Source organism: Pholcus phalangioides, unplaced genomic scaffold (assembly GCF_987345545.1).
Source record: "Pholcus phalangioides strain wild (caught in Gottingen) unplaced genomic scaffold, Ppha-v1.0 ptg000014l_1, whole genome shotgun sequence".
NCBI classification, from domain to species: Eukaryota; Metazoa; Arthropoda; class Arachnida; order Araneae; family Pholcidae; genus Pholcus; species Pholcus phalangioides.
The window spans coordinates 13,884,907-13,903,983 of NW_028301607.1; positions in this window are offsets into that span (position 1 = coordinate 13,884,907).

A 19,077-nucleotide genomic window follows, 5' to 3' on the forward strand; every position below is an offset into this window, starting at 1 on the left:
GGGGAATGTGTAATGGAATATCTGTGGCCTCCTGACAATTTGCCTACGAAAGACTTTCCTTTACACATTCTTTGCGGCTAGGGAAAATGGCAACCCTATTTGCCGCGTCGAGAAACATAGCACACCACCAACCTCGACTTTTAAAGCTCGAGACCCGTAACAGTTGTGAAGCTTGCCACAACCACCAACTGTACCCTCTTATAACTGCCTTTGTCTCTCGGGGCAATGTGTAATGGAATATCTCTGGCCTCCTGACAATTTGCCTACGAAAGACTTTCCTTTACACATTCTTTGCGGCTAGGGAAAATGGCAACCCTATTTGCCGCGTCGAGAAACATAGCACACCACCAACCTCGACTTTTAAAGCTCGAGACCCGTAACAGTTGTGAAGCTTGCCACAACCACCAACTGTACCCTCTTATAACTGCCTTTGTCTCTCGGGGGAATGTGTAATGGAATATCTCTGGCCTCCTGACAATTTGCCTACGAAAGACTTTCCTTTACACATTCTTTGCGGCTAGGGAAAATGGCAACCCTATTTGCCGCGTCGAGAAACATAGCACACCACCAACCTCGACTTTTAAAGCTCGAGACCCGTAACAGTTGTGAAGCTTGCCACAACCACCAACTGTACCCTCTTATAACTGCCTTTGTCTCTCGGGGGAATGTGTAATGGAATATCTCTGGCCTCCTGACAATTTGCCTACGAAAGACTTTCCTTTACACATTCTTTGCGGCTAGGGCAAATGGCAACCCTATTTGCCGCGTCGAGAAACATAGCACACCACCAACCTCGACTTTTAAAGCTCGAGACCCGTAACAGTTGTGAAGCTTGCCACAACCACCAACTGTACCCTCTTATAACTGCCTTTGTCTCTCGGGGGAATGTGTAATGGAATATCTCTGGCTCCTGACAATTTGCCTACGAAAGACTTTCCTTTACACATTCTTTGCGACTAGGGAAAATGGCAACCCTATTTGCCGCGTCGAGAAACATAGCACACCACTAACCTCGACTTTTAAAGCTCGAGACCCGTAACAGTTGTGAAGCTTGCCACAACCACCAACTGTACCCTCTTATAACTGCCTTTGTCTCTCGGGGGAATGTGTAATGGAATATCTCTGGCCTCCTGACAATTTGCCTACGAAAGACTTTCCTTTACACATTCTTTGCGGCTAGGGAAAATGGCAACCCTATTTGCCGCGTCGAGAAACATAGCACACCACCAACCTCGACTTTTAAAGCTCGAGACCCGTAACAGTTGTGAAGCTTGCCACAGCCACCAACTGTACCCTCTTATAACTGCATTTGTCTCTCGGGGGAATGTGTTATGGAATATCTCTGGCCTCCTGACAATTTGCCTACGAAAGACTTTCCTTTACACATTCTTTGCGGCTAGGGAAAATGGCAACCCTATTTGCCGCGTCGAGAAACATAGCACACCACCAACCTCGACTTTTAAAGCTCGAGACCCGTAACAGTTGTGAAGCTTGCCACAACCACCAACTGTACCCTCTTATAACTGCCTTTGTCTCTCGGGGGAATGTGTAATGGAATATCTGTGGCCTCCTGACAATTTGCCTACGAAAGACTTTCCTTTACACATTCTTTGCGGCTAGGGCAAATGGCAACCCTATTTGCCGCGTCGAGAAACATAGCACACCACCAACCTCGACTTTTAAAGCTCGAGACCCGTAACAGTTGTGAAGCTTGCCACAGCCACCAACTGTACCCTCATATAACTGCATTTGTCTCTCGGGGGAATGTGTTATGGAATATCTCTGGCCTCCTGACAATTTGCCTACGAAAGACTTTCCTTTACACATTCTTTGCGGCTAGGGAAAATGGCAACCCTATTTGCCGCGTCGAGAAACATAGCACACCACCAACCTCGACTTTTAAAGCTCGAGACCCGTAACAGTTGTGAAGCTTGCCACAACCACCAACTGTACCCTCTTATAACTACCTTTGTCTCTCGGGGGAATGTGTAATGGAATATCTCTGGCCTCCTGACAATTTGCCTACGAAAGACTTTCCTTTACACATTCTTTGCGGCTAGGGCAAATGGCAACCCTATTTGCCGCGTCGAGAAACATAGCACACCACCAACCTCGACTTTTAAAGCTCGAGACCCGTAACAGTTGTGAAGCTTGCCACAGCCACCAACTGTACCCTCTTATAACTGCATTTGTCTCTCGGGGGAATGTGTTATGGAATATCTCTGGCCTCCTGACAATTTGCCTACGAAAGACTTTCCTTTACACATTCTTTGCGGCTAGGGAAAATGGCAACCCTATTTGCCGCGTCGAGAAACATAGCACACCACCAACCTCGACTTTTAAAGCTCGAGACCCGTAACAGTTGTGAAGCTTGCCACAACCACCAACTGTACCCTCTTATAACTGCCTTTGTCTCTCGGGGAATGTGTAATGGAATATCTCTGGCCTCCTGACAATTTGCCTACGAAAGACTTTCCTTTACACATTCTTTGCGGCTAGGGCAAATGGCAACCCTATTTGCCGCGTCGAGAAACATAGCACACCACCAACCTCGACTTTTAAAGCTCGAGACCCGTAACAGTTGTGAAGCTTGCCACAGCCACCAACTGTACCCTCTTATAACTGCCTTTGTCTCTCGGGGGAATGTGTAATGGAATATCTCTGGCCTCCTGACAATTTGCCTACGAAAGACTTTCCTTTACACATTCTTTGCGGCTAGGGCAAATGGCAACCCTATTTGCCGCGTCGAGAAACATAGCACACCACCAACCTCGACTTTTAAAGCTCGAGACCCGTAACAGTTGTGAAGCTTGCCACAGCCACCAACTGTACCCTCTTATAACTGCCTTTGTCTCTCGGGGTAATGTGTAATGGAATATCTCTGGCCTCCTGACAATTTGCCTACGAAAGACTTTCCTTTACACATTCTTTGCGGCTAGGGCAAATGGCAACCCTATTTGCCGCGTCGAGAAACATAGCACACCACCAACCTCGACTTTTAAAGCTCGAGACCCGTAACAGTTGTGAAGCTTGCCACAGCCACCAACTGTACCCTCTTATAACTGCCTTTGTCTCTCGGGGGAATGTGTAATGGAATATCTCTGGCCTCCTGACAATTTGCCTACGAAAGACTTTCCTTTACACATTCTTTGCGGCTAGGGCAAATGGCAACCCTATTTGCCGCGTCGAGAAACATAGCACACCACCAACCTCGACTTTTAAAGCTCGAGACCCGTAACAGTTGTGAAGCTTGCCACAACCACCAACTGTACCCTCTTATAACTGCCTTTGTCTCTCGGGGGAATGTGTAATGGAATATCTGTGGCCTCCTGACAATTTGCCTACGAAAGACTTTCCTTTACACATTCTTTGCGGCTAGGGAAAATGGCAACCCTATTTGCCGCGTCGAGAAACATAGCACACCACCAACCTCGACTTTTAAAGCTCGAGACCCGTAACAGTTGTGAAGCTTGCCACAACCACCAACTGTACCCTCTTATAACTGCCTTTGTCTCTCGGGGCAATGTGTAATGGAATATCTCTGGCCTCCTGACAATTTGCCTACGAAAGACTTTCCTTTACACATTCTTTGCGGCTAGGGAAAATGGCAACCCTATTTGCCGCGTCGAGAAACATAGCACACCACCAACCTCGACTTTTAAAGCTCGAGACCCGTAACAGTTGTGAAGCTTGCCACAACCACCAACTGTACCCTCTTATAACTGCCTTTGTCTCTCGGGGGAATGTGTAATGGAATATCTCTGGCCTCCTGACAATTTGCCTACGAAAGACTTTCCTTTACACATTCTTTGCGGCTAGGGAAAATGGCAACCCTATTTGCCGCGTCGAGAAACATAGCACACCACCAACCTCGACTTTTAAAGCTCGAGACCCGTAACAGTTGTGAAGCTTGCCACAGCCACCAACTGTACCCTCTTATAACTGCATTTGTCTCTCGGGGGAATGTGTTATGGAATATCTCTGGCCTCCTGACAATTTGCCTACGAAAGACTTTCCTTTACACATTCTTTGCGGCTAGGGAAAATGGCAACCCTATTTGCCGCGTCGAGAAACATAGCACACCACCAACCTCGACTTTTAAAGCTCGAGACCCGTAACAGTTGTGAAGCTTGCCACAACCACCAACTGTACCCTCTTATAACTGCCTTTGTCTCTCGGGGGAATGTGTTATGGAATATCTCTGGCCTCCTGACAATTTGCCTACGAAAGACTTTCCTTTACACATTCTTTGCGGCTAGGGAAAATGGCAACCCTATTTGCCGCGTCGAGAAACATAGCACACCACCAACCTCGACTTTTAAAGCTCGAGACCCGTAACAGTTGTGAAGCTTGCCACAACCACCAACTGTACCCTCTTATAACTACCTTTGTCTCTCGGGGGAATGTGTAATGGAATATCTCTGGCCTCCTGACAATTTGCCTACGAAAGACTTTCCTTTACACATTCTTTGCGGCTAGGGCAAATGGCAACCCTATTTGCCGCGTCGAGAAACATAGCACACCACCAACCTCGACTTTTAAAGCTCGAGACCCGTAACAGTTGTGAAGCTTGCCACAGCCACCAACTGTACCCTCTTATAACTGCATTTGTCTCTCGGGGGAATGTGTTATGGAATATCTCTGGCCTCCTGACAATTTGCCTACGAAAGACTTTCCTTTACACATTCTTTGCGGCTAGGGAAAATGGCAACCCTATTTGCCGCGTCGAGAAACATAGCACACCACCAACCTCGACTTTTAAAGCTCGAGACCCGTAACAGTTGTGAAGCTTGCCACAACCACCAACTGTACCCTCTTATAACTGCCTTTGTCTCTCGGGGAATGTGTAATGGAATATCTCTGGCCTCCTGACAATTTGCCTACGAAAGACTTTCCTTTACACATTCTTTGCGGCTAGGGCAAATGGCAACCCTATTTGCCGCGTCGAGAAACATAGCACACCACCAACCTCGACTTTTAAAGCTCGAGACCCGTAACAGTTGTGAAGCTTGCCACAGCCACCAACTGTACCCTCTTATAACTGCCTTTGTCTCTCGGGGGAATGTGTAATGGAATATCTCTGGCCTCCTGACAATTTGCCTACGAAAGACTTTCCTTTACACATTCTTTGCGGCTAGGGAAAATGGCAACCCTATTTGCCGCGTCGAGAAACATAGCACACCACCAACCTCGACTTTTAAAGCTCGAGACCCGTAACAGTTGTGAAGCTTGCCACAACCACCAACTGTACCCTCTTATAACTACCTTTGTCTCTCGGGGGAATGTGTAATGGAATATCTCTGGCCTCCTGACAATTTGCCTACGAAAGACTTTCCTTTACACATTCTTTGCGGCTAGGGCAAATGGCAACCCTATTTGCCGCGTCGAGAAACATAGCACACCACCAACCTCGACTTTTAAAGCTCGAGACCCGTAACAGTTGTGAAGCTTGCCACAGCCACCAACTGTACCCTCTTATAACTGCCTTTGTCTCTCGGGGGAATGTGTAATGGAATATCTCTGGCCTCCTGACAATTTGCCTACGAAAGACTTTCCTTTACACATTCTTTGCGGCTAGGGCAAATGGCAACCCTATTTGCCGCGTCGAGAAACATAGCACACCACCAACCTCGACTTTTAAAGCTCGAGACCCGTAACAGTTGTGAAGCTTGCCACAGCCACCAACTGTACCCTCTTATAACTGCCTTTGTCTCTCGGGGGAATGTGTAATGGAATATCTCTGGCCTCCTGACAATTTGCCTACGAAAGACTTTCCTTTACACATTCTTTGCGGCTAGGGCAAATGGCAACCCTATTTGCCGCGTCGAGAAACATAGCACACCACCAACCTCGACTTTTAAAGCTCGAGACCCGTAACAGTTGTGAAGCTTGCCACAGCCACCAACTGTACCCTCTTATAACTGCCTTTGTCTCTCGGGGGAATGTGTAATGGAATATCTCTGGCTCCTGACAATTTGCCTACGAAATACTTTCCTTTACACATTCTTTGCGGCTAGGGCAAATGGCAACCCTATTTGCCGCGTCGAGAAACATAGCACACCACCAACCTCGACTTTTAAAGCTCGAGACCCGTAACAGTTGTGAAGCTTGCCACAGCCACCAACTGTACCCTCTTATAACTGCCTTTGTCTCTCGGGGGAATGTGTAATGGAATATCTCTGGCCTCCTGACAATTTGCCTACGAAAGACTTTCCTTTACACATTCTTTGCGGCTAGGGCAAATGGCAACCCTATTTGCCGCGTCGAGAAACATAGCACACCACCAACCTCGACTTTTAAAGCTCGAGACCCGTAACAGTTGTGAAGCTTGCCACAGCCACCAACTGTACCCTCTTATAACTGCCTTTGTCTCTCGGGGGAATGTGTAATGGAATATCTCTGGCTCCTGACAATTTGCCTACGAAATACTTTCCTTTACACATTCTTTGCGGCTAGGGAAAATGGCAACCCTATTTGCCGCGTCGAGAAACATAGCACACCACCAACCTCGACTTTTAAAGCTCGAGACCCGTAACAGTTGTGAAGCTTGCCACAGCCACCAACTGTACCCTCTTATAACTGCCTTTGTCTCTCGGGGGAATGTGTAATGGAATATCTCTGGCCTCCTGACAATTTGCCTACGAAAGACTTTCCTTTACACATTCTTTGCGGCTAGGGCAAATGGCAACCCTATTTGCCGCGTCGAGAAACATAGCACACCACCAACCTCGACTTTTAAAGCTCGAGACCCGTAACAGTTGTGAAGCTTGCCACAGCCACCAACTGTACCCTCTTATAACTGCCTTTGTCTCTCGGGGGAATGTGTTATGGAATATCTCTGGCCTCCTGACAATTTGCCTACGAAAGACTTTCCTTTACACATTCTTTGCGGCTAGGGAAAATGGCAACCCTATTTGCCGCGTCGAGAAACATAGCACACCACCAACCTCGACTTTTAAAGCTCGAGACCCGTAACAGTTGTGAAGCTTGCCACAACCACCAACTGTACCCTCTTATAACTACCTTTGTCTCTCGGGGGAATGTGTAATGGAATATCTCTGGCCTCCTGACAATTTGCCTACGAAAGACTTTCCTTTACACATTCTTTGCGGCTAGGGCAAATGGCAACCCTATTTGCCGCGTCGAGAAACATAGCACACCACCAACCTCGACTTTTAAAGCTCGAGACCCGTAACAGTTGTGAAGCTTGCCACAGCCACCAACTGTACCCTCTTATAACTGCATTTGTCTCTCGGGGGAATGTGTTATGGAATATCTCTGGCCTCCTGACAATTTGCCTACGAAAGACTTTCCTTTACACATTCTTTGCGGCTAGGGAAAATGGCAACCCTATTTGCCGCGTCGAGAAACATAGCACACCACCAACCTCGACTTTTAAAGCTCGATACCCGTAACAGTTGTGAAGCTTGCCACAACCACCAACTGTACCCTCTTATAACTGCCTTTGTCTCTCGGGGGAATGTGTAATGGAATATCTCTGGCCTCCTGACAATTTGCCTACGAAAGACTTTCCTTTACACATTCTTTGCGGCTAGGGCAAATGGCAACCCTATTTGCCGCGTCGAGAAACATAGCACACCACCAACCTCGACTTTTAAAGCTCGAGACCCGTAACAGTTGTGAAGCTTGCCACAACCACCAACTGTACCCTCTTATTTGTCTCTCGGGGGAATGTGTAATTGAAAGTCATGATTTGCCAGGAAGGAGTGATATTTTATCAACTTCCTTTAGGAGATTCCAAACTCAAATTAAATAATTTCGATAGAATCATCCTTTTTATAGAGAATTTTCATCCAGATTCCTTTGTTGATGGGAAGCAAACAATGTATAAGCATTTTATGATTTTCGTGTTCGTTAGTCATTGTTAAGCTCAACTGTCTCAAGAATGGATTTTTCCTCAGTGGTTGTCTTTAGAAAATATTCTTCATTCTCGTAACGCTTAGGTGATAACATGTACAAGGTGAGCGAAGTTTATCGATGGGATTTCTGGCAAGTTCGTAGATGACGTGAAACTAATGGGGGTAATCAAAGCGATAGGGAGTTGCTCCAGACAAACTTAAGCAGGATTGGAGCATGGGCAAATGAATGGAACATGACGTTTAGCTTTGGCGCCGCTCATTTTGGTTCGAACAACCCATGGTTTTCTTACGAGTTGAATGGTGTCACTATCCCGGATGCAACTAGGGTCACCGATTTGGGAATTATCATTGACGAGCGACTTAGGTTTCTGAACATTATTTAGCAGTGGTCAAAAAATCGAATTGAATGCTCGGTTTCATTTTTAAAAAAGGTCTCTTCGCGTTCTCCTAAAGTCATTCTTCCTCTTTTTCGAGGCTTAGTTCGTCCTGGACTGGGGTATGCTGTAAGTTTTGGAGACCATACCTACAGAGGGACATAGACTTGGTTGAAGGGGTGCAGAGAAGAGCTACGCGTGTCCTTATTGGTAATAAGGTTGTTAATAAATGGAATAGCTTACCCCCGAGGTAGTAAATTATAACACAATTGGCACGTTTAAAAAGAAATACGATAAACATGTTGGGGTAAATCGAGAAGCTCTACCCATACTTAGAATAAGACAACCATAAGTATTCTTTATGAGCATTGTATAATATTTCATCATGTATATATATATATATATATGAAGGAAACAGTTATTTTCCGGATATTATGCTGAGGTGAGCTTGGAAAGAAAAATCATCACGTCTCCGCCGGGACTCGAACCCAGGCCCTCTTGCATACCGGGCAGGCATGCTACCATCTACACCACTGGAGACACATGAATCTGCCTTCCTAGTGGTGTAGATGGTAGCATGCTTGCCCGGTATGCAAGAGGGCCTGGGTTCGAGTCCCGGCGGAGACGTGATGACTTTTCTTTCCAAGCTCACCTCAGCATAATATCCGGAAAATAACTGTTTCCTTGATATCTCTGGCTGAGAAAAAAGCCATCTAAATCTCTATATATATATGGTTTGTAATTGCGCATTTTTTTAATTGGGTTGTATTTTTGAATGTATAAAAACGTGAGCATCACATTAAACGAATTTAGACTATCCCCAGCCTGGTGAATGTGACTGCTCACACGGCAGTGGCTATCAAACTTTTGTCACCCACGGTTCCCTAGCCTTGATAGTTCGTTTGCGGCTCCCCAGAATAGTTGAGTAGATATTTCTACTCATAAAAGAACTACTTCAAAGCAGCGGGTAGGCGATTCTCATTTTGACTTCCATATTTATTATATGTCCTCGTTGGACATTTTGCATGTTGGGGCTTTGTTTTTGTATTTATTTGTATTTGTTTCAGTGCCACCTAATGGGTATTGTAAACATTGTAATGTTAATTGTATGTATTTTTCTCTTGGTTTTGAATAAATTCCAACGTATTTGCATGCGTGTGCGTGCTTAATCCGTTGCCATACGTTCATTATTCAGTGTAAAGTAATATCGATTTTCTAATGTTAATCACCTTTCTGAATAACTTAGAATATAATATTTTTGATATTTCCAAATTGCTGGTATATGTGTGTGGTGTATATTAGAACATCATTTCGTTTTTAAGTACGGTTATTAATGTATTTTTGAAATACCCAACCATGAATAAATCAGACTAAGCTCGGCAGTAAATAATTTTTGGAAGTACAGTTTTTGAGGAGCATAACTACTTCGGTGTGCATGTAAATACGGAACTGAAGCACTTTTCCCCTTTTTAGAAAACCAACTACACTGACGTTAATGTTATGAAGAAGTTATTTACGAGTTCAACAGAGAGATGAAATCAGTTCATTGACGCTATTTTAATGAACCTTAGAATCATCAGGATTTTTACCTCAACGCACCGCTAGTTACTCGTTTTTTGTATGAAAAGTGAAACATTTATGTTGTCCCTACACGTCAGATGTGCGTAGACGTAAATTGTACAGGTATTAACCCATTAACGACGACTTTGATTTTTTTAAAAACAAAAAATAATGAGTGGAACCACTTCTACCATTTATTGGCAAATAAGAAACTTGAAATTTAGAATGGCAAATTTTCTTACCAACCGGCGTTAATGGGTTAAAGATGATTACTGTCTGATTCCAATTTCGTTTTCTATAATAAAAGACTACTACCGAAACGTACATGCACCTCGTAAACACTTATCTGGGATAATTTCTAGAGAGTTATAATCTTCAGAGTTATGAGTGTTTCGTGTTCAAGAAGTGTGCTGTCATCTGCTTTCAATATTGGAATGAACGTGAGTTTAGACTTCTGAATCAAGACTGAGATGAGATAAAAACGTGAGCATCACTTTAAACGAATTTAGACTATCCCCAGCCTGGCGTATGTGACTCCTCACGCGGCAGTGGCTATCAAACTTTTGTCATCCACGGTTCCCTAGCCAAATTGATAGTTCGTTTGCGGCTCCCCAGAATAGTTGAGTAGATATTTCTACTCATAAAAGAACTACTTCAAAGCAGCGGGTAGGCGATTCTCATTTTGACAATCGTTCTTTTTTGTATTTTCTGTCGTTGTTGCAGGCACGTTCTGACGAATTAACAAAAGAAATCTGAAAAGCTAAAAATAGCAGAAAGAGTTTGCGACTACGCGAGGAAGTACAGGAAGATTCTTCCAGAGCCGGCACTAAATGAATTCGCTAATAATTCCGTAGTTGATACATGTGACCGCTAAATATTTGTGCATATTAATCTCTCGGCTTGGTAGAATAATTTACGGATAGTGCAAACAGATGGCAATGCGTGTGGTGGGTTCAAGGACACAACATTGCATATTACCATGGTTCCACCCTGGTAGGAGACTGGCAGACCGTATCAGGTTTATCAAATCGTTAACACCTGCCGTATTTTCGCAGAATTCGTGGAGCAGTTGGATGATATGCAACTCCCACAACGTTATTCCCCCCCCCCCCTCACCAATATTAGTCAATTTATATTTACAGTATTAAAAGTTTTGTCTATGCGCATATTTAAAAAAAAAAAATGGGAGAATTTGTAAAGATGCTTTCTTCTACAAATCTCATTGTATACATACTATTTTAATACATAAATTCTCTCATTCAATTGTATATACTCACATTACTTGCATACTATGTATCTATCCACTTTTGACATTTATTCGCATCTATTCGATTTGTATCTTCTCATTATTGAATTTTGTATATATACATATATTTCCCAATTGAACTTGCATATTGAACTTGGCCTGCATATGATGTACATTTGAAAAAGGTGTAAAAAAAAAAGAGCGAGAAGACTATTTTTGAACTTTGGATTGTTTTGCTTACATAAAATTTGTCAATAGTAAATCCCCATTAATTTCTGATGCACTGAGTTGAAACAGAACTTTATTACCTGTATTGCATTTTTGATGTTACAGCTGGGGTTTTTGCGTCACGACTCCCATGTGATGTTTTTTCCCCCATTCTACTTCGAATAGATGTTGCTAGCTGCAGATTGTGTGACCTGCTTCTGTGAACTGTGGTGACATTTGCCTGCTTCTGTGAACTGTGATGACATTTGCCTGCTTATAGCCAGATCATGACTTTTCACCAATTTGACCAGTTCTTTTTACATACACTACACATTCATGCAAACACATATCTATCTACAAACATGTACACATTTTCTTCTTCACAGGCCTTCTTGGCCAGTTTTTATGCCGGCAGTTGGCCCTCGCGGGCTGGGAATCGGCTTAAAGTTCAATTCTGGTCTGGTCTGGTTAAAAAAAAAAAAAAATAATGTGAGGCTCCCTTGATCGACCAGTGGGCTTCGGCGGCTAACCTGTAAAGACGCTGCTGAATCTTGTACCAATGATATCCATTAAATGTGGTCGGAGACTCGATGTATCACAATGTTAGCTACTACTTTACCGTACACACACTCCGGCCATATCACCGTACGGAAATTTCCAACTTTTGGAATTGGGTGGGAAATGAAAGCTCTATATATTGGTGTGGCCGCCCAGATTCGATAGGTAAAGAACTTGTTTCCGATGTTGTTCCCCCGGATTTAAATCCGTGGTTCTCTTGACGGTAACCCTCATGGTGCGAGAAGAGCATCTTACCACTGTAGCACTCTGGCGCCACAATAAAATGTTAGCTAGCTTTTTCCCTTTTTGCCTTACTTATTCGTTTCTTCTATATTGCAAATACATATTAGGTGTTGATTGAGCCACCAGGCAGCCTTGAAGTTTGGAAGATCACAGAAGATTACACAGAAGTGTAGTTTATTAATATCTTTAGGCTATTTAAATACCACATTTATATTGCGATAGTATCGATTTTACTTGCGGGATTTGTGTGCGCAATGTTAACCATATAAAACGGTTTATTGCCATCTATACGTGAAAGTTTAAACTGATTTATTCGCTTTCAAAAATAAAACTCTTGACCACGACTGGCATTTCTCTGCAGATTGCAGTTTTATGCACAAGCCAATTTATTTAAACTAATTTTCAAAACATGCCCGGAATTCTTAACCCTCGTTGGCGGCCACCATTGTTTTGAACTAGTAAAAGGCGAACAATTTTGAAATTAATATAATAATATATTATATTTCCTTTGATAGAATAAATGAATTGATGTCTAGGATTAGTAACGTGTGTGATTCCCTGACTGTGGGTTCCGAAACACAAACCGAGAAAATCAATACCTCTGATGAGTTGAGAATGATATATATATATATATATATATATATATATATATATATGCGTTAGAGCCAGAAGGAGGAGGCTCCCACATGGGAGGAAGGTGGGCATTAGAGCGTCGTGCCAGACCTCGACCAAAAATTAAACAAACTAATATTGTCGTATAAAAACTGAAATAACGAAAGGGGGAAAAGACCTTTTATATGCTATTTTAATCAATTTATGTTAATTCGATTGCTTTTTGATGGTCGGTAAAATCAACCGTTCCTTCGCAAGAAATTTTTTGAGCCATCCCTCAAGCCTTTCGTGGCCTCTACAAAGGTAAATCCTGCGTATAGGTACCGTGATGATTACATACAACCAACATATATAAACACTCAATCAAATATTGAATTGAAGCCACGCATTGCGATTGGTTTCCAACTATCTACTATTTATGAGACATTTATTATTATGAAAATATATTCCCGAAATAAGAATCGATCCTGGAAGGCCCACAACTGCAAAAATATCGACTACTCACGTACGTGAGAAACATTTCTTTCGATGCATCACATATACGTAATACGAGGGAACGTATGCTCCAATAGAAATTACCGTGCATATTTACTATAATATCTCGTTTTTTTAATACCGCTCATAAGTGTATTTACATAAATTCTTCATCTGTTGGTTAGAATCAGAATAAATAATCTGAATCTCGGATCGATCGCACAAAAAGAAAATGTGAAACTCAAATCAGAAGTTTGCGCTACTTGTTGAACGCATAGTAGCGTGACTTTCCGATAACGGCCATGGGACCTTGGGCAACAAATGGTCACGCACGGAAGGAGGAAAGCACGATGTGGAAGGATGGAGGGGTTTTTTTTTCCCATGGCTTGCTTAACGATCGGTCGACCAAATGATTGATGATCGATCGATCAGGATAGTAAAAAAAAAAAAAAAAATAATAATAGTAATAAAAAGGAATAAAATCGTAATTTTTTTTAAAAATAGAGTCTATAAAAAAAAAATTCTGCCCAATACTTTAATGAGAAAAAGTCAAGGGATGAAAATTCTTCTCTAATTACACTAGGCAAAAAATTTTCTGCGTCTAGAATAAAAACAGTCAATTCCTATGTAATTGGAATTAGACTGAACACGAACATACTGACCATAAAAAAGATGCGATCTCGGAATTTCGCCTCCGACATTTAATCCACATTTCGTCCCTGACATTTCGCTTGCCATGACCGTATAAGTGATCGAGTAAGTGACTGTATGAGTGACCATATGGATGAGTGACCGCATGAGTGAGTAACTATATAAGTTTGTGAGTAACCGTGTGAGCTTTCTGCTGGCATATCTCAAGTAAGAATGAACCAAATGCATTAAAATTTCTCGGCTTTTCCTGAATTATCATGTTCTTAGCTTATACCAAAAGCTTTTTTCATCATTTTTTTAGCAACGGAAATAAGAACGGATATACCTAGAAAGATGAAATGGGACGTCACACTGACCCTTCCATGTATTTTAGAACACATTCGCCATGTAATATAATACTACCAACATTGTCGCAATTGATTTTTTAAGGTCGAAATTCTTCTGGGTATTCTCTTTGTGCATCTAATACGGTATAACCAATACGGTACGGTGCATCGAGCACGGTATTTTGAGTGTGTTTCATGGAAGAAAATCACAGAAATCTTTTCCCGAAACTTTCTTCAATCTCTTCTGTGTCCGAAAGGTTCGTGAAGCTTTTCAGTCGGTAATTCGTGGCTGAGGTTGAATCCCGTTATAACGAACTCCAAGAGACTGGAGAAATCACTGCGTAATACCGAAATTCTGTTATAAAGGAATTCGAGATTTTTACATTGTTTTTATGTGAACTTTTCTGAGGGATTGGAAAAGTTTTCGTTAAAACGAGATTTTCGTTGTAATGGTATTCGTTATAACGGAAATCGACTGTATATATAATGAACCTCAAGGTCCAATTAGATCTATTCATTATGAAGAATCTCTGATTAGCGAATTCACATGTATAATAATAGGAATTCATAGGATGATCAAAGTAATCGTATACTCATTAAGACGTTCCGATACTCGTTAGTAGCAACAAACTCGTCAGACTCGTAGCTGGAACCCGTTCGGACGTAATCTTTCCCAAGAGGTCCATTAATCAAACGACCCACATCGGACTTCATTCCGTTGAAATTCGTGAGGAAATTCAAACAATCGATGATTGAACACGTTGGTCAACTATATGAAGCCGACACCAGCTAAAGTAGAACCTACCACTACAGTGTATATTAATGGGTAGTCTACTATAGATGGTGTTGATAAAGCAGGGGGGGGGGGGAGTCTTCAACCTTTCAGACATCACAGGCCGAATCGAAACTTCCCACGAACCCCGCGGGTATTAAGAATTATATGAAATCCATGATCACAGTGTGTTTTATCCTAACAGAATGGGCCCAAAATAATTGAAGACTTCATTTTATTCTGAAATTATACTTTTTATTAATTCTGAAATCGATTTCTTTCTGGTGGAAAAATTCTGATTAATTTCTTGTTTTAATTATTATGAAATTACTTTAATTGATTAATTTACAATAACTGTATTTAATGTAATTACTTTTTTTTCGGTAATTCTGTATAATTCAGAAAATAATTAAAATATTTTCATCAATTTTGAAATAATTTCTTTCCATGATTCTGGAATTATTATTTTTTTTGGCAATTATGAAATAATTTATTATGGGAAATTATTTCTTTCATTAATTCTGAAAATATGTTCTCCAGTCATTTTATAATTACTCTCCCATTAGTTAGAAAGTGATACGAAATAATTTTACGGAATTCGATCATGAAATGATAATTTTGATAATTCCGAAATTATTTATCTTTCAAGGATTCTGGAATTATATCTTTCAAAAAAAATTGAAATTATTTCTTTCAAAAAAATTGAAATTATTTCTTTCAACAATTTCGAAATTATTTCTTTTTCATTGATTCTGAAATTATTTTTCTATGAAGTTATTTCTCAGAAATTCTGTGAATTTTGTAGGTAGATACGCCTTTCCAGAGGGAAATTTTCTCCTAAAAGCTGTTTGGGCCTCGTGCTCCGTCTCTCATTGGTCTGCGAGTGTGATAAAATGAGTAATATTTTTTGATCGTGTGTCTTCAATGTTTTTAGCCATTTTCCTGAAAATGATCTTCCAGCCACGGCAAGGGCCAAATATGGTCCGTGGCGCATACGTTAAAGGCTCCTGGTACAAAGTATTGCCGCTGTGGTGGTCGAGTGGTGATAGTGACGGACACTCATCGTAGGGACCCGGGTGAAAACTCCACCGGCACGCCTGCTGAGCTTGGCTTCCTGTGGTTTCCACCTCTGAGACGTGAATGCGAGCTGATCTCCCCGTTAAAAAGTCTCGCCACAGCGCAGCGAGCATTAGACCTACATCAGTACAAATATTCCATCATTACACTTCACTGAAAATTTTTAAACATGGATGGCAGCACTGAAAATTCACACACAACACTATATACACACTCAGACTGTTAGGGGGTACCTACATAACCTACATACACACTTCCGGCGCATTTCAATCGGCAGTGAATGTAGCGGTAGACCGGAGTTGTGCTCGGTTTAAATGAAAGAAAGTTATAGCATATTGTACGCGTAGGCGAATCGAATATAAACCGGAATTTCATTCCAGAAGGGAAGAGAGGTGATCGGAAGCCCTCTAACGATTACTGGCAGCTGGTTTGGATGTTTGCTGTGTCTTACCGCTTCTTTTCCTCTGCAGCAGCTGATATCTGCATTCAGTAGCACGGTGATGGAGCGAAACAGGTACATAACCTCTTCACTCCAGAAATACACCGTATACCTTATTTTTAATGGTTTTAAATGGTATATATATATATAAAAAAAAGGTAATTATTTGAAGAAAAAAGAATACAAGATGGAATTTATGTAAGAGTGAAATAGAACCTATGCAGTGGGTCGTCATGGGGGGGGGGGAAAGAAGGACCCCATGCATGGTTCGAAAAAACTAGGCGTTTCTGAAGATTGGGTTTGCCAGATTTCACATGGCAACCCTTGTTTCCTGCCTACTCACAATTATGTTGGACGAGAAAAACGTGGAATGGAAAATGAGTAAATAATATATTGAAAAAATACATTATTTGAAAATATACAAAGCATCAGGTTATAAGTGAAATGAAGCACGAGAAAAACATACAGAAAAATATATACAGAAAAGCAGAAATTACAGGGAATTTTTACAAAAATTACAAAAACTCCAAAATGTAGTCAAAAATTAGTTACAAATCTCCGGATATACCTTAAGAAGGAGGGATACAGACAGACATGACCGCTGACCGCCCAGAGAGACCATCTTGGGATAGTTTGCGCTCTTTCCCAAAGGGATGGAAGAGGAGATACAGTTGTATTGCTTTAAATGTAGGATGTCGTTGAAGAAAGCAGTGGATATGCTGTTGGCAGATGGAGCTTTAGAAAGATTGAGGCGTGCTGTAGTGAATTCCTGCTTATTATTACATACGCGGCCGAATCTAAAAACTGGTGAAATGAGTGGTTTCTGAATATTTTAATGATGATATTTGAGCGCCAGTGGCAGTTAACAAAAAAGTTGAAGTCTTTTCTTTTGTCGTATACGCGTTCGTTTCCAATTTATTGTTATTTTTTTATAAAAAAATATAATATAAACAAAAGTATTATATAATTTTTAATATATTTTTATATACAAGAAATTGATTTGGTTTTCCTTTGTGGTTTCTTGATTTTGTGGAAGATGCTGTTAAAATTGCTATCGCTGAAGATGATTAGATCATCAATGTAACGAAAGCCAATAAAATTGTATTGCAGTTTGGAATTTTGTGCGAACAATGGAGAAAAAAGGTTGGCAGGTTGGCAAGGGGGCACTACTGCTACTTGAGTACACATGCACCTCGTCCGTGTGTACTTCTGAGAAATTTTTAATGCATTGGTACATGTTGGAATGTGCGTGTACATTCTGTGATCGTAACGTGACATTTATTTCTGTGAAATGCTTGTTATAGTGCTGCCATCTACCATCTATTTCTCGAACTATTAGTAAATTGGAATGATTTAATATTTATAACGTTGTAGGCCTGTTGCTCTCTGTAGCGAGGCTTTTCAACGAGGTTTCTGAGCTATGGGTCACGACCCAAACTTGATTCGCAGGAGCTTCCTGCGAATCGACTTACAGTTCCGTTATAAATGCACACATTGCGTCACTGGTTTCACTAATTTCGAAACAGACAGTCCCATGGGTTGCGAAGCCAATTTTTGTTTTGATTTTGGGTCGTAGCTGAAAACGTTAAGAACCCATGACGTAGAAAAATAGTGTTATTTTTGTATCTTTTTATTCCGTTCAATATATTTATCATAAAATAATTCCAGTTTATACTCGCCTGAAGTATCAAAGGATGTTTAGAGGTATCGCGAGTTCGATACTCGGTTCGTCCTCGTCAGAAAACTTTCCCGACACAGGGGTACAACAAAAATGGCGACACGACCGCAGAAAAAATTGCTACCGCAGAGAGCCCCCATCGAGGGGTTAGCGTACCAACCTCTCGATGAGTATAAAAACAAGCCTGCCGTTCGGAATCGACAATTCATTGTAGGTCCCGGTCTAATTAGCCCTCGCGTGCAGAAAATGACCGTGGTGCGACAAAAATGATCAATGATCAATAAACTGCCACTATTCAGACGTATGTAGCGCCCATTGAGATGTAAGTATTTTGATGAAACTTAGTGATATAGCAGTGTTTCTCAAAATGTGCGTCGCGGCTCCTATGGGAATCGTCGGTCTTTGTCGGGGCGTCGTGGCTGGAGATATTGATATGTGTGTGCAAATTTATGCTTTGAAGTGGTTCTTTTATTTGAAAGGATCTCACAAAACTTCTCTGGGAAGGCCCACAGATGAACCATGAATTGAGCAAGGAAGCCGCGGGGGACAAAAGTTTGAGAAGCACTGGTATTTAGAATATATGGACCATCGGGGAAAAGAAAGATTCAATAAAAAATAGTTCAATGTTTGATCACCTGGTGAGAAAGCAGCGCTTATATACGAAGTTATATTTTTCTCATGGTCTAAATATACTAAGTTTGAATGAAATACGTCCACCACAACGGACGTTACATATACGCCTCTGGTAGATTCCATTATAATTAAGATGACTGTCAGTTGAATTGAAATGACGCTACTTCGACCTATGTAGCGCCCGTTGTGGTGGACGTATTTCATTGAAACTCGGTATATACGTTATTTGGACCATGCGGGAAAAAGATAAATGCCATAAAGAGCGCCACTTTTTTACCTAGTGGTTAAAAGTTGAACTATTCCCTATTGAATCTTTCTTTTGCCCCCATGGTCCATATATTCTATAT